The sequence below is a fragment of the Mauremys reevesii genome, linkage group 3, assembly GCF_016161935.1.
Source record: "Mauremys reevesii isolate NIE-2019 linkage group 3, ASM1616193v1, whole genome shotgun sequence".
NCBI lineage: Eukaryota > Metazoa > Chordata > Testudines > Geoemydidae > Mauremys > Mauremys reevesii.
Window position 1 is genome coordinate 147122746 of NC_052625.1, and position 16038 is coordinate 147138783.

Here is a 16038-nt window from a genome sequence, read left to right on the forward strand (position 1 = left end):
TCAATTTCCTTCCAAGACCCATTGGTCTATTCTGGAATTGTTACTAAAGCAATAGACTTACCATAAGGGATGAGCAATGTGAGGCCTTAAGATGGACCAGTGCCTCAGCATGCTCACTCAGGGAGTACTTCCACTGGCTTTTGGAAGTAAGGAATTTCACATTAGGTGTTTAGTAATTTCGCTCCTAACTAGTCAAACAATAACACATCAGAGCTTTCAGAGATACAGAGGTAGTTCAGCAGCCATTAACTCTGCTTTGTCTAACCTTGTAAGTTGACTGTTTCACTGTAAATTAACCACAGCAGTGTCAAACAGAGAATAATTCATATCCAGATCATCAGACCATCATCAGCTGTAAACTATATGGCCACAGGGAGCACAATGATGGGTATTGCAAGTTGATAGTATTTGTGATTTGCTAGTTCAATATTGTTTCCATGGTTTGGTAACATCTGTGGTAACACCCATGCTGTGGTAATATCATTAAAGTTAATATTGTATGTTATAAGGGTAATAAAAATAATGTCTTATATTAATGGTGTGTGAAAGTACCAAAAAAGTGTAATTGTATGAAAAAATATTTGCAATAGTGTGGCTTTTTGTGACATGTTAGTGAAGTGACTACTGTCACATCAAAATGAGGATAGAGAGTTTGCCTCAGCTCTATTCAGAGCTCCAGAGGTGAAAGATGGGGATAAAGGTGGCTTTAAGTTATCATTGCCACTCCTCCGATCTCTGGCCGCTGAGAGCTGGGTCAGTCCCTTGCTCAAGTTAGAACAGTTTTGGCCACAGTGCATCCTGCCTCCAACGTGGGGACAGGATGGGCGGAGTTTACTATGAAAGGATTATCAGGCAAGGAATCCTCTCTACCAATTGCCTCCAGGCTCAGTCACTATGAAATGTCCCGTTTCTTCATTTGTCTATGAAATTCTTTAAAACCCCACCTGAAGGAGAAAGATATACAAAGTCCTCCATCCTTTGCAATATTTTTGCAAAATTTGACCAAATTGTGAAAAGTTCTAAATTTGAGGTATTCAAATTTTATTGCAAATTTCCCACAGCTTTAGGTGATGATTAGACGAGGGGGAAGGGGAGCAGAGCGGAGCAGCAGCGTGCTTGCTGCTCCAGGGAGGAGGCAGAGAAGAGGTGGGGACAGAGGGGGCCCTGGGGAAAGGAGTGGAATTGGGCATATCCCCTCCAGCCCCCTGCCGTGAGCCCCCCATGAGCCGAGCACCTCAGCCCTCTGCCCTGACCTCTGCACCCCCTCGCACACACCCAGCCCTCTGCCCTGACCCCAGCACCCCCTCACACACACCCAGCCCTGACTTCTGCATCCCCCACACATAACCAGCCATCCCACTGCGACGTTATTGATATAATCTGGGACCATATAGAACAGGGGTAGGCAATCTATGGCACAGGTGCCGAAGGCGGCATGTGAGCTGATTTTCAGTGGCACTCACACTGCCCAGGCCACTGGTTCAGGGGGCTCTGCATTTTAATTTAGTTTTAAATGAATCTTCTTAAACATTTAAAAAACATTATTTACTTAACATACAATAATAGTTTAGTTATACATTATAGACTTATAGAAAGAGACCTTCTAAAAATGTTAAAATGTATTACTGGCATGCAAAACCTTAAATTGGAGTGAATAAATGAAGACTTGGCACACTACTTCCAAAAGGTTGCCGACCCCTGATATAGAACATGGTTGCAACCAAGGTCCTGTAGTGGCACCAAATCTTATGTAAAGGGGGTCATATAAGGTGTCTAAGACCAGGTTATGGGTTGTTGGTTATGATTATGCTGTCTGTATGCATGTGTCAATTTTGTAGTTGAAGTTATGAATATTGGCTCTATACTGTCTGTACTTCAAACTTATGCTATGCTTCTGGGAGACATCCCAGACAAGTTGGTGTTAGCTCTGCCTAGCCCGCTTGATGGCCCATTAAGGACCATCAGCTATACAATTGACCCATTGAGAGAAGGCAGATACACTTTGTAACTCAGCAAAGTATGCAGGAACTTGCCCATGTGACTCCAGACTCCATTTTGCTGTAATTTTCCACAGTAAGGACAAAGAGGTTCTTACACCTGGAAAAAAACTATAAAAGGCTGATGCCTCATCTACATCTTGTCTTCAGTCCTGCTTCTTACCTCTGGAGGAACTTTGCTATGAATTGAAGCTCTGAACAAAGGACTGAATGACCCATCCCAGCGGGGGATGTACTCCAGAGACTTGATTTGAACCTGCAGTTTATTCTATCACCGCTACAAGCCTGAATTAAGAACTTTGCCATTACTGTATGTAATTGATTTCGTTTAACCAATTCTAGCTCTCATCTATATCTTTTTCCTTTTATAAATAAACCTTTAGATTCTAAAGGATTGACAACAGCATGATTTGTGGGTAAGATCTGATTTGTATATTGACCTGGGTCTGGGGCTTGATTCTTTGGGATCAAGAGAATCTTTTTCTTTTATTGGGGTGTTGGTTTTCATAACCATTCATCCCCAGGACGAGTGGCACTGGTGGTGATACTGGGAGACTGGAGTGTCTAAGGAAATTGCTTGTGTGACTTGTGGTTAGCCAGTGGGGTGAGACCGAAGTCCTCTTTGTCTGGCTGGTTTGGTTTGCCTTAGAGGTGGGAAAACCCCAGCCTAGGGCTGTAACTGCCCTGTTTAAGCGATTTGTCCTGAATTGGCACTCTCAGCTGGGTCCCGCCAGAACCGCATCGTCACACCCACCCCCTGACTCCTGCACCCCCTCACACACCTCCAGCCCCCGTTCTGACTCCTGCAACCCCCACACATACCCAGCCCCCAATGCCCTGACTCTTGCATCCTCCCACATCCCCCCCAACATTCCTACCTGCACCACCAGTCTGGGGTCCTGGCCGCTGGCCCTGCTCAGCCTGCTGCCGGTTTGGGGTTCCAGCTGCTGGCCCCTTGCCAGCCAGGGTCCCGCAGGCCCCTCTCAGCCCCCTGCTGGCCTAGGTGAACGGAACCCCAGGTTGGCAGCGAGCTGAGTGGGCCCGTGGCGTACAATCAGCATTTTAATTTAATTTTAAATGAAGCTTCTTAAACATTTTGAAAACCTTGTTTACTTTACATACAACAATAGTTTAGTTCTATAATATAGACTCAGAGAGAGAGACCTTCTAAAAAACGTTAATGTATTACCAGCATGTGAAACATTAAGTTAAAGTGAATAAGTGAAGACTCGTCACACCACTTCTGAAAGGTTGCTGACTCCTGCTCTATGCAAACCCAAGTTAATGGTATCTAGTTTGCATATTAATTCAAGCTCAACAGTTTCCCATTAAAGTCTGTTTTTTAAGCTTTTCTGTTACAAAATTGCCACCTTTACGTGTGTTACTGAGTGACCAGAGAGGTTGAAGTGTTCTCCTACTGGTTTTTTAATGTTATGATTCCTGATGTCAGAACATGTTTCTCATCTCTCTTTCTTTATAATACAGTCAGGGTAAATTCAGTTAATTCAACATCATGCCCCTATACATTGCCCTTTACAACAGTTAAACTTTGCCCCTCCCACTTCAGATGCAAAATATACCCACATTCAATAACATATGGTTGAGTTTTTTCAAAGTTGACTAGGGGAATTTAGCCACACAGGTCCTATTAATCACTCAGTTTTGTGGCTTGATCCTCCAGACGGCTTTGCAATTCTCAACCATTGTACATTTGGGGACACTGCTTCTTCTTCTTCGCAGTATTACAGCACTGAAGATATGCTGAAAACTCAGGATCAAATTTGCTTCCAAGCATGCGCCGCCAGTGTTTTCACACGTACCTGTAGTGTGTGAGCACCTTCCTTATACTCCAGAAAGTCATTTGCATGTGTAATAACTGTGCAAACAATAGCTTTTTTGTGTTTGCATTTCTATACGCAGAAGTATGTTTTGCATAAAAATGAATCCACACACAAATCTTGCAGGTACAATATATGTCCCCAGCTTTTCCTCCAAGAGCTGCTCTCACAATTCACAGCAATTGCTTTCTTTCTAAATAAATGTTTACAAGTAGCTGCTGAGAAATTTTCACAAAATAACATATTCCTCAAATGACATGACAAACTATCCAGACCAGAGGTGAAAGTAAGTCGGTCCGGTATGCCATGCCGGACCAGACTGGCTTCCCCAGGCTGGCGCTTTAAAAGGCCCGGGGCTCCCTGCAGTGGCTGGAGCCCCGGGGCCTTTAAATCTCCTCCCGAGCCCCGGGGCTTCAGCAGCCGGGTGATTTAAAGGGCCCAGGGCTCCTGCTGCTGCGGGGAGCCCTTTAAAGCTCTGTCCCAGCCCTGCCACCTACCCTGGGGCTCAGGCAGCTGGGTTCGGGTGGCGCTTTAAAGGGCCCGGGGCTCCTGCCGTTGCAGGGAGCTCTGGCCCCTTTAAAGCGCCACCCGAGCCCCACTTCTGGAGCCCCAGGGTAGCGGCGGCAGGGCTCCATTGGCGATTTAAAGGGCCTGGAACTCTGCTGCAGTAGCAGCAGCCAGAGCCCTGGGCCCTTTAAATAGCCTCTTAGCCCCGGGGCTTCCAGACGCCTCTGTAGCTGGTAGCTCCGGGGGAGATTTAAAGGCCCTGGGGCTCCCAGCTGGAGTAGGGCCTTTAAATCAAGATTTAAAGGCCCCGCCTCTTCCGGTTGAGGCCACGCCCCTGCTCAGGATTCTGGCGTACCGGTAAGTCCTTTAAGTTACTTTCATCCTTGATCCAAACTAGGTAACAAGGAGTTTCTCTAACTATTACACGGTGTGATGCAGTGTGAATACTTTTTAGGGTTCTAATCCATGAGGTTGTTTGTTCAGCAAAATAGTTTGCGACTGGCTAGACTGATTGCTCTTTCAATACTGTAAATCAAACATACCCTGAGGCCTCAAGATGAGAAAAATAAATATTTGCAAAAAATGGCTGTATTCCTTAGACTGGTTCCTCTGAGACTTTTCATTTTCCTGCCTCTATGCTTCTTAAAAACATACAAGCAGAATGCAGTGGTGCTGGTGTGACATACAGGGGCACAATCCAGACTAGTGGGGGGCTGTCTCACCTTTGCCTTGAAAACTTGTGTGTCTTACAATAGAATCATAGCACATTAGGTTTGGAAGAGACCTCAGGAGGTCCAACCCCCTGCTCAAAGCAGGACCAACCTCAACTAAATCATCCCAGCCAGGGCTTTGTCAAACTGGGCCTTAAAAACCTCTAAGGATGGAGATTCCACCACCTCCCTAGGTAACTCATTCTAGTGCTTCACCACCCTTCCAGTGAAATAGTTTTTCCTAACATCCAACATAGATCTCTCCCACTGCAACTTGAGACCATTGCTCCTTGTTGTGTCATCTGCCACCACCAAGAACAGCCTAGCTCCATCCTCTTTGGAACCCTCCCCCCCCCCCCTTCAGGCAATCAGGTCAGTCAAATCCCCCCTCACTCTTCTCTTCTGCAGACTTAATAAGCCCAGTTTCCTCAGCCTCTCCTCATAAGTCATGTGCCCCAAGCCCCTAATCATTTATGTTGCCCTCCTTTGGACTCTCTCCAATTTGTCCACATCCCTTCTGTAGTGGGGGGACCAAAACTGGGTGCAAAACTCCAGATGTGGCCTCACCAGTGCCAAATAATCACTTCCCTTGATCTGCTGGCAATGCTCCTACTAACAGACCGATATGCCATCAGCCTTCTTGGCAACAAGGGTGCACTGTTGACTCATATCCAGCTTCTTGTCCATGTAATCCCCAGTCCTTTTCTGCAGAACTGCTGCTTAGCCAGTTGGTCCTGAGCCTATAGCGGTTCATGGGATTCTTCCATCCTAAGTGCAGGACTCTGCACTTGTCCTTGTTGAACCGCATCAGATTTCTTTTGGCCCAATCCTCCAATTTGTCTAGGTCACTCTGGACCCTATCCCTGTCCTCCAGTTTATCTACCTTTCCCCACAGCTTAGTGTCATCCACGAACCTGCTGAGGGTGCAATCCATCCCATCATCCAGATCATTAAGGAAGATGAACAAAACCAACCCCAGGGGCACTCCATTTGATACCAGCTGCCAACTAGACATCGAGCTGTTGATCACTACCCATTGAGCCCGATGATCTAGCCAGCTTTCTATCCACTTTATAATCTATTCATCCAATCCATACGTCTTTAACTTACTGGCAAGAATATTGTGAGAGACCGTATCAAAAGCTTTGCTAAAAAAGTATATCACGTCCACTGTTTTCCCCATATGCACGGAGCCAGTTATCTCATCACAAAAGGCAATCAGGTTGGTCAGGCATAACTTGCCCTTGGTGAATCCATGTTGACTGCTCCTGATCACTTTCATCTCCTCCAGGTGCTTCAAAATGGATTCCTTGAGGACCTGCTCCATGACTCCTCCCCGCCCCCCCGAGGACCGAGGTGAGGCTGACCAGTCTGTAATTCCCCGGATTTTCCTTCTTCCCTTTTTTAAAGATGAGCACTATATTTTCCTTTTTCCAATCATCTGGGACCTCCCCCAATTGCCACCAGTTTTCAAAGATAATAGCCAATGGCTCTGCAATCACACCAGCCAGCTCCCTCAGATGCATTGCATCCGGCCCCATTGACTTGTGCATCTCCAGCTTTTCTAAATAGTCCTTAACCTGTTAGTAGCACTATTGCATGAAAGAAGTGGTATTCACCACAGCTCACTCTGCAAAAAAACGTCTAGTCTGTGATGAGGTGCCACCACAGTTTGTTGCTTTTACAGATCCAGACTAACACGGCTACCCCTCTGATACTTAACCTGTTCTTTCACCACTGAGGGCTGCTCACCTCCTCCCCATATTGTGCTGCCCAGTGCAGCAGTCTGGGAGCTGACCTTGTCTGTTAAGACCAAGGCAAAAAAAGCATTGAGTACTTCAGCTTTTTCCACATCATCTGTCACTAGGTTGCCTCCCCCATTCGGTAAGGGTCCCACACTTTCCCTGACCTCATTCCTGTTGCTAACATACCTGTAGAAATCCTTCTTGTTACACTTCACATCCCTTGCTAACTGCAACTTCAATTGTGCTTTGGCCTTTATGATTACACTCCTGCATGCTCAAGCAATATTTGTATACTCCTCCCTAGTCATCTATCCAAGTTTCCACTTCTTGTAAGCTTCTTTTTTGTGTTTAAGCTCATCGAAGATTTCTCTGTTAAGTCAAGCTGGTCACCAGCCATATTTGCTATTCTTTCTGCACATTGGGATGGTCTGTTTCTGTGCCCTCAATAAGGCTTCTTTAAAATACAGCCAGCTCTCCTGGACTCCTTGCCCCCTCATATTAGCCTCCCAGGGGATCCTGCCCATCAGTTCCCTAAGGGACTCTAAGTCTGCTTTCCTGAAGTCCAGGATCTGTATTCTGCTGCTCTCTTTTCTTCCTTTTGTCAGGATCCTGAATTCAACCATCTCATGGTTACTGCTGCCCAGGTTGCCATGCACTTCTACTTCCCCTACCAATTCTTCCCTGTTTGTGAGCAGCAGGTCAAGAGGAGCACTACCCCTAGTTGGTTCCTCCAGCACTTGCACCAGGAAGTTGTTCCCAACACTCTCCAAAAACTTCCTGGATTGTCTGTACACTGCTGTATTGCCCTTCCAGCAGATGTCAGGATGATTGAAGTCCCCCATGAGAACTAGGGCCTGTGATCTGGAAACTTCTGTTAGTTGTCCAAAGAAAGCCTCATCTACCTTGGTCTGGTGGTCTATAGCAGACTCCCACAATGACATCACCCTTGTTGTTCTAGCCTCTAAACGTAACCCAAAGACTCTCAACAGGCTTTTCTCCCCCGCTTGTCCTTCCTGAACAGTTTATACCCATCCTTTACAGTGCTCCAGTCATGTGAGTTACCTCACCAAGTCTCTGTTATTTCAATCATATCATCGTTCCTTGACTGTACCAGGACTTCCAATTCTTACTGCTTGTTTCCCAGGCTTCTGGTGTTCATATACAGGCACCTAAGATAATGAGCTGATTACCCTACTTTCTTAGTATGAATCAGGAGGCCTCCCCTGTTGCACCATCCTCCTTGTGTTTCCTTCTGGTATCCCACTTACCTCAAGGCTTAGATCTCTATCCCCCTGAGAACTTAGTTTAAAGCCCTGCGCACAAGGTTATCAAGCCTGCCTGCAAAGATGCTCTTCCCTCTCTTCGTTGGGTGGATCCCATCTCTTCCTAGCAATCCTTCTTCCTGGAACAACATCCCATGGTCAAAGAATGCAAAGCCCTCTCTCTGACACCACCTGTGTAACCACGCATTCACCTCCACAATTCAGTAGTCCCTATGGGCCTTTTCCTTCAACAGGGAGGATAGCCGAGAACACGACTTGTGCCTCAAACTACTTTATTCTTCTTCCTAGAGCCACATAGTCTGCAGTGACCCACTCAAGGTCATTCTTGGCAGTATCATTGGCGCTCACGTGGAGAAGTAGGAAGGGGTAGCGGTCCAAGGGTTTGATCAGTCTCGGCAGACACTCTGTCACATCACAGGCAAGCAGGACACTTCTCGAGTTTCCCAGTCTGGACAGCAGATGGATGACTCCATTCCCTTTAGGAGGGAGTCCATGACCACCACCACCCGTCTCCTCCTCTTGGGAGTGATAGTCATGGAACCCCCATCCCTAGGACAATACATTCCATGCTTTCTGGTCAATGGGGTCTCCTTCTGACTCTTCCAAACCATTCTCCACTGTAGTACCTGTGCAGAGAGCCCGAAAATGGTTTCTTACCTCTATCTGAATTGGGGATACATGGGTTCTCCTCTTTCTTCTTCTGGAGGTCACACGCTGCAAATTTTCTTCTCCATTCTGCACTGCCTTCTCTGATTCTTCAGTGTGCTATGCCTGCAGTACCAAACACTGACTTCTATCCAGAAAGTTTTCATTTTGTCTGATGCAATGCAGGGTTGATACTTGGGTCTCTAGACCTTTAACCTTCTCTTCCAATATGGAGACCAGCTTGCACTTCATACAGACAAAGTTGCTTTTCTAGTCTCTGGGAGAAAAACAACCAAGGCACGTCCTGTGCAGGTCACAACAGCTGATCGCTCACTATCGATATTGTCTTCCCTCTAAGAGCCTCCTCAGATGCTGTATTTACTGCTCACAGAAGCCTGAAAGGAAAAAACTGTGTGGGAACTCCCCCCTGGCAAACTCTCTTGGTTTGCAGCTGCCTGCTTTTTTATAAGGCTGCTGGCTTGAAGCACTTGCCCTGGCTTAAAGCCTTCCCTCCAATCAATCACTCAAGGCCCACCTGGAACAAAGCACTCCAAATTCACACTTTTCAGACAAACGAACACATGGTCAAACAGTCCCTGTGTAAGGGTGCGGACTCACCCCTGCGGCGCCTCCTGCTGGTCTTTCAAGGAATTAGCTCGATTTCCAGCCCGTAGTTACCTCTGCAGGCCAATGATCCACTACCGCTTGGCCCCCATGTCCCTCTCTGGACTCCAGTGCCCTGTTTGCTGGGGTGCTGCCCCCTGGCAGTAACCCCTTTCTCTCACGTTCTTCCCTCCCCGGGAAACCCCCACCCACTATCCCCACCTCGCCTCAGTATAAGGCTACTGCCTGTCATCATCTAGCCCTGCGCTCTGGGGCAGACTGCAGTATCAGCCTACTCATCACTGGCAAGGTTGGGTTTGGACCTGCTGCCTTGACCTACCCCTGGGCTGCCCTCTGCAACTCCATTGGCCTTGTGCTAGGCTGCAGCCTGGGGCTTTCCAGGCAGGAGCTCCCCAGCTCCTATGCCTTTCCCCAGCCCTGCTCCACTCAGGTACCCGGTCTCTAGCTCCCTGCAGCCAGGCCCATCTCCCTCTACAGACAGAGAGAGACTGCTGAGCCTCTTTATACAGGCCAGCTGTGGTCTGATTGGGGCGTGGCCCAGCTGTGGCTGCTTCCCCAATCAGCCCAGCTTTTAGAGCTGCAGCCCTCTCCAGGGCTGCTTTTTAAACCCCTCAGGGCAGGAGCGGGTACCCACCCTGCTACACCCTGCAACTAGCACCAGTCAATAAATGGTCACAACAGACTGACACTCACATATTCACCCCACCAGATCAGTTGGAAGGGCATATCAAGTGGGATCCCCCAGGGATCAGTTCTGGATCCAGCTCTGTTCAATATCTTTATGAATGATTTAGACAATGCCATAAAGAGTACAATTGCAAGTTTGAGGATAAGACCAAGCTGGGAGGGGTTGCAAGTTCTTTGGAGGATAGGATTAAAATTCAAAATGATCTGGGCAAACTGAAAAAATGGTCTGAAGTAAATAGAATGAAATTCAATAAGGATAAACGCAAAGTTCTCCACTTAAGAAGGAACAATCAGCTGCACACATACAAAATGTGACATGACTGCCTAGGAAGGAGTATTGAGGAAAGGGATCTGGGGGTCATAATGAATCTTAAGCCAAATATAAGTCAACAGTGTAACACTGTTGCAAAAAAGCAAGCATCATTCTGGGATGTATTAGCAGGAGTGTTTGTAAGGAAGACACAAGAATTTTTCTGCTCTACTCCACATTGATTAGGCCTCAACTGGAGTATTGTGTTCAGTATTGGGTGCCACATTTCAGTAGAGAGGTGGAAAAATTGAAGAATGTCCAGAGAAGAGCAACAAAAATGATTAAAGGTCTAGAAAACATGATCTATGAGGAACAAATGAAAAAAAACCTGGGTTTGTTTAGTCTGGAAAAGAGAAGACTGAGAGGGGACATGATAACAGTTATGAAGTAAATAAAAAGTTGTTACAAGGAGGAGGGAGGGAAAATTGTTCTCCTTGACCTCTAAGGACAGGACATGAAGCAATGGGTTTAAATTGCAGCAAGGGAGGTTTAGCTTGGACACTAGGAAAAACTTCCTAACTGTCAGGCTGGTTAAGCACTGGAATAAATTGCCTGGGGAAGTTGTGGAATCTCCGTCATTGGAGATTTTAAAGAGTGGATTAGGCAAACACCTGTCATGGATGTTCTAGATAATACTTAGTCCTGTCATGAGAGCAGGGGACTGGACTAGAGGACCTTTCAAGATCCCTTCCAGTCCTACAGTTATATGATTTGAAGTTTTTTTTTAAAAATCCTATCTAAAATCAGAATGAGAATATGCTTTCAAGTCAGTCATGTATTGTGACCCTTTCACCGGGCATGCAAGCTCAGAAAGACAGTAGAAATATTAAGACATGTTAATCTCTATGGTGGTGTAGGTGCCAGTTCAGAGATGACAGGGAAGTGTCTTGTTCTCCCCTTGTATAAAGGATGTGGGATCCAGCGTGGCCTCTGGCGCATGCTTGGCAATACCCTAAAGTTTCACCCCTGCTTTAGTGGCCCCTGTGGGACTTTGATGTGGTGAAGAATCACAGTGTGCAATTCTGCCCTGGCCATGATCCCTCCAGCCTCTACTCTACCTATGTTCTGCCACAGATCCCTGTGCACTTGTTGATGGGGAGGTGGCAGAAATGCTCCCTGCACAAGGGATATGTTCCAGGATAGGGAACGTATGCCTGTCCTTTAGCCCATTTACACAGGTGTGTTTGGGACAAAAAGAGGCCATAGGGCTCCATTGTGTTCTTGCTCCACTGAGGGACTACACTACTGACTGACATACGAGGGACTTGACAACCAATATCATGCATGATGTGGAGCAGTGCACAAAGAGGTTGGTGGGCTGTCTAGAGAAATGATGGATTATGCTAGTGGATCTGTGCCACTGGCTCAAAACCTCCAATAGGAGGAAATGAAGAAGGTCCCACCCACAGGCTGTAGTAGTGGCTGCATTGCAGGTACAAAGACACATTGAATTTCTATCTGCATATTAGGCAGAAGAATTATGGTGAGCTAATTTGTGTACTTTACTTTAAAATGAAATCTGTGTATTAAAGTGTAGTTGTCTTCTGTAAATTCTGTGAAAATAGCATCCCGAGTTCCATCTTCATTGTACCTCAGTTATTTCCAGCTCAGACTTACACAGTTTAAAAGCTAAAAGTGTGTATGTGGGAGGGGGTTGTTTCCTTCAGTCCTGCAAACTCCCCCTGGGATCTGAAAGTCAAGCTGGCTTTCCTTTTCACTCAATAATAAAGATTCTGCAGGCAATACCCTGCTCACCTGTGCAACCACGCTGAGTTCAATTAGGTTGCACAAGTATAAATTAGTCTCTCTACTAGGGTTGTATAAGTGTAACCGAGGGCATAATTTGGAGGTTAGGTAACAATTTTTGATGAATGATTCAGCCAAAATACAATCCTATTCCCCCTCTCAGAGTTGTCTTGGCCCTGCAGGTGTGAAAACAAACAAATAAATCTGCCACAGATGTTAAACAGATATAACTGAAGCAGAGCTGGGCAAATATGGCTGACTGTGTTCAAACATTCGTGCCAGTTCCAATCAGTAATCTGGTTCCACTACATTCACGCCCCTTATTATTTCCTATCTGCAAACATTCATGCTAATAGATTCTTGTTCACCCAGATGTTTGGTGTAGTGTGGTTCTCTGTCTGGCAGCAAAAGCAGCTGTGGTGCTTATTATAGACTAACAGATGTTTGGCAGCAGTTGCAGAACATGAATTGAATAGGTGCATATTTGAACTGCATGCAGTGCATCACTGCTTTGGGTATTCACCCACGAAAGCTCATGCTGCAAAACATCTGTTAGTCTATAAGGTTCCACAGGATTCTTTGCTGCTTCTACAGATGTTTGGGGAATAGCTGGTCTTTCTGCAAATAGCCATATTCACAAAAGATCAAGGGTATTCATCCATGAACAGGGGGATTTGCTATTCATTATTTGCAATTTGTCCTTTTTAGTGTTTGTTGTTCTCTTCTTTGCAAAGTTGCAGTCATTCAAACAGGGAGGCGAAACAAATCATGTGACAGAGGGGGCCAATCAGAAACCATGAATAGCTGTGCACTGAATAGTCAACGTGACCAATTCATGACACTACCTAGAATGCAATTTGCTGGCATAACTATTCAGTGAATACTAAATACTGAATCAAGATAGGTCTGCAAACTATTCATGAATGGAGAAAAGGGCTGAATTTGTCATATAACATATTTGTAACAAATAATTTGGTTCTGTCTTTAAATACACATTGAAAGCAAATCTGTTTAGTAAGATGATGACATTTTTAATAGTCACTTTCCAGGACCATGAACAGGAATAAAACTCGGATGTTAAAAGAGATTTAAAATAGCTCCTGATCATATATGTTGCTTGGGTAATAGATGTTCAGAGGGAACATGATTGCAAAAAGGGAAAGAGAAATATATCATTGGAATTTGTATAAGAATCCAGTGGGATTGCTTAGGGCCCCTGAATGTGGGGTGTGTGGATGGTGAAAATAGCCTCCCTTCTACCCTACCCCATCACAATTGCACTCATCCTACTCTTCTAAATGTAGGGACTACACAGTGCACAGGTGCTGGCTTCCCCCACTCAGCCCCAGACCCCGCCTTTTCCCGCCCACTTCCCATGAGCATGCTCCATCCCATCTCCTCCTCTCCCTCCCAGCGCCTCCTATTCCATGGCATGCAGGGAGGGATGGGGAGAAGTTGATTGGCAGGGGCCACTGGTGGGTGGGAGTGGGGGGAGGAAGGGGAGCTTGGCTGCTGGTGGGTGCTAAGCACCCGCTAATATTTTTCCATGGGTACTCCAGCCCTGGAGCACCCACAGAGTTGGTGCCTATGACTCAGTGCCAAGCCACCCATGAAATAGGTGAGGAGAAAATGGAGCTGTGGCCTAATCCATTGGCTTCTGCACAGGCCAGCTTTGAAGGGAAGTGCATACTGCACCCCTGAAGGGATAAGACAGTTGGCACAGTCCTTCTAATCCCTGGGGTGTTCTGTGGGACACGTTTTTGTGGTTCTTTGTTAGAACCTGGAGCACTGGGAAACAAAGTCCAGTATATGGTGAGCAGAAAATCACAGTGGCACTGTGGGATAGATTCTGTCCTGTGCCATGATCCATCTTGTACAGAAGGGGGTGGGGGACCCTCAGGCTGCTGACTATGATTCCTGGATTTTCAAGCTTCCTTAAGTCAGAACAGCTTTCTTTCACTTATAGCAGTTGGATATGGTCACCAACGAGCCATACGTAAGCTGTGAATTGGTAGAGTTGTTCCTTTGCCCAACCCCCCAGTGATGCTCCCTTCCTCCTCTTAAACATTATTTACCTCAGTCCCTCCTATTCTTTGCCTGCGGCACATAATAGTCTAGTCTCTTGGGGGCTGTAATGCTTTGGTCTGATTTTGGTTGTTGGGTTTAATGTACAGATGCTAGTTGGTGACAGTGGGCTGTGATATTCAAAAGGTCAGACTAGATGATCTGGTGGTCCCTTCTGGCCTTAAACTCTATGAATTATGTTGGGGTGGATGAGGGCATCTGGCACAGGAGTTGGCTCTAACAATCTCCCCTTCTTCCTAGCAAGGGATTCTCAACCAGGCAGCTGTGGCCAACATTCAAATCCTTTGCACCACCCAGGTGGGCACATAATCTGGCCCTGCGTTTTTAACAATGATGAAGTTTCCATATATTCATGAGAAAAAGTTGCAAGCTTTGAATTTGGGATGTGAAAAATCCAATGGTAGTAATTTAATCTTTATAATTGCGATAGACTCTCTCCTTTCAAATATCTAAGTTAGAAAGTTTTATCTCTGTGGATGACCCAAAATGATTATGCACAAAGACAAGTACAACTTGAATCAGATGTAATTCTAGGTACTCCAGATGCAATATCCTCCAGATTTCAGTTCTGCGGAAATATTTAAATCATACCTCAGGCTGTTAGTAAGAGTGAAGTGGCCTATAATAAAAAAAACTTGACTATTCAGACAAGGGGCCAAATCCTGAGAGGTGCTGAGTACCTACAACTCTCACTGAAATGTGGTGGCGACTGCAGATTCTCAGGATTTGGGCCAACAGTTCAAAATAAGAAACAGGTTAGGGGATTAGGCTCAAAAGAAGTGCTTTACGAGATTTACAGTGCTGGAAGTAAAGAAATATTGAATCAGTAGAGGATGAAACACTTATGCTCATTTTTCATTTGAAATGGTGTTGATATGCTGTGCAAAATCCCTTGCAGTACTTTATGGTTTCATTTCAAGAGCAGTAGGAGGATATACATTTATTAAAATTAATGAGGAAAAATCACTGTCGCATTTTGAGGAATAACTCTCTCTAGGTAGGAATGTGTGTGTGTATTTATGTGTAAGGCCCTACTTAATTTGCGATACTGCAGAAATTGTGGATCCTGGAATATTAGGCTTCCACCCCAATTTTGATGCTGAATTCAGGTGTCATTTGGAATTGTGGTGACCAGCTTTTCCAAATGACCACAAATAATAAAGGTCCATTATTACCTTTCTGCAATTTTCCATCTCTTGTTCACAGCTCAGCTGCAATTATTTGACAATCACCCCACAATTCAAGTAGGGCTTGTGTGTATGTGTGTGTACACTCTAGAATAAGAATGGCTAGACTGTGTGACATAAGCCCTATACTGCTGACATTTGACATAAGGTCTCCTTTAGCTCAAGCAGTAGTGCTTTTGCCATTGCCATTATGAAGTTCCAAATAGCTATGGCATGCAGGATAGAGACAATTGTGGAGTTCCTACATAGCCATGAAGCTGCTATAAAAGGGACTATGCCTTTCTGTTTATATATCACCTAGGACAATAGGGCACCAATTCTGATTGGGCTCTCTGGGTATTACCACAGTATAAATATTAATGAAAACAACAGAATAATGATAATGGAACATTCCTACAACTTGCACACACTCCTGTCTAACAAGAGCTGTTCCTGGCAATCTAACTGTTAATACTGTGTTGGAATTTTCAGAACCCAAGTCTCTCTCTCACTAGTTTTTGAGGGAATTAATGTGCAGTATATAATCATAGAATCATAGAATCTCAGGGTTGGAAGGGACCTCAGGAGGGAGCTCACTCTATTTATGTCTTCTAGACTACTTCCTCCTCCGGTGAAGGCTTTTCATTCTCCATTTTATGCCATTTGTTAGCTCTTCTTTGTGGTCCTTTAAGTTT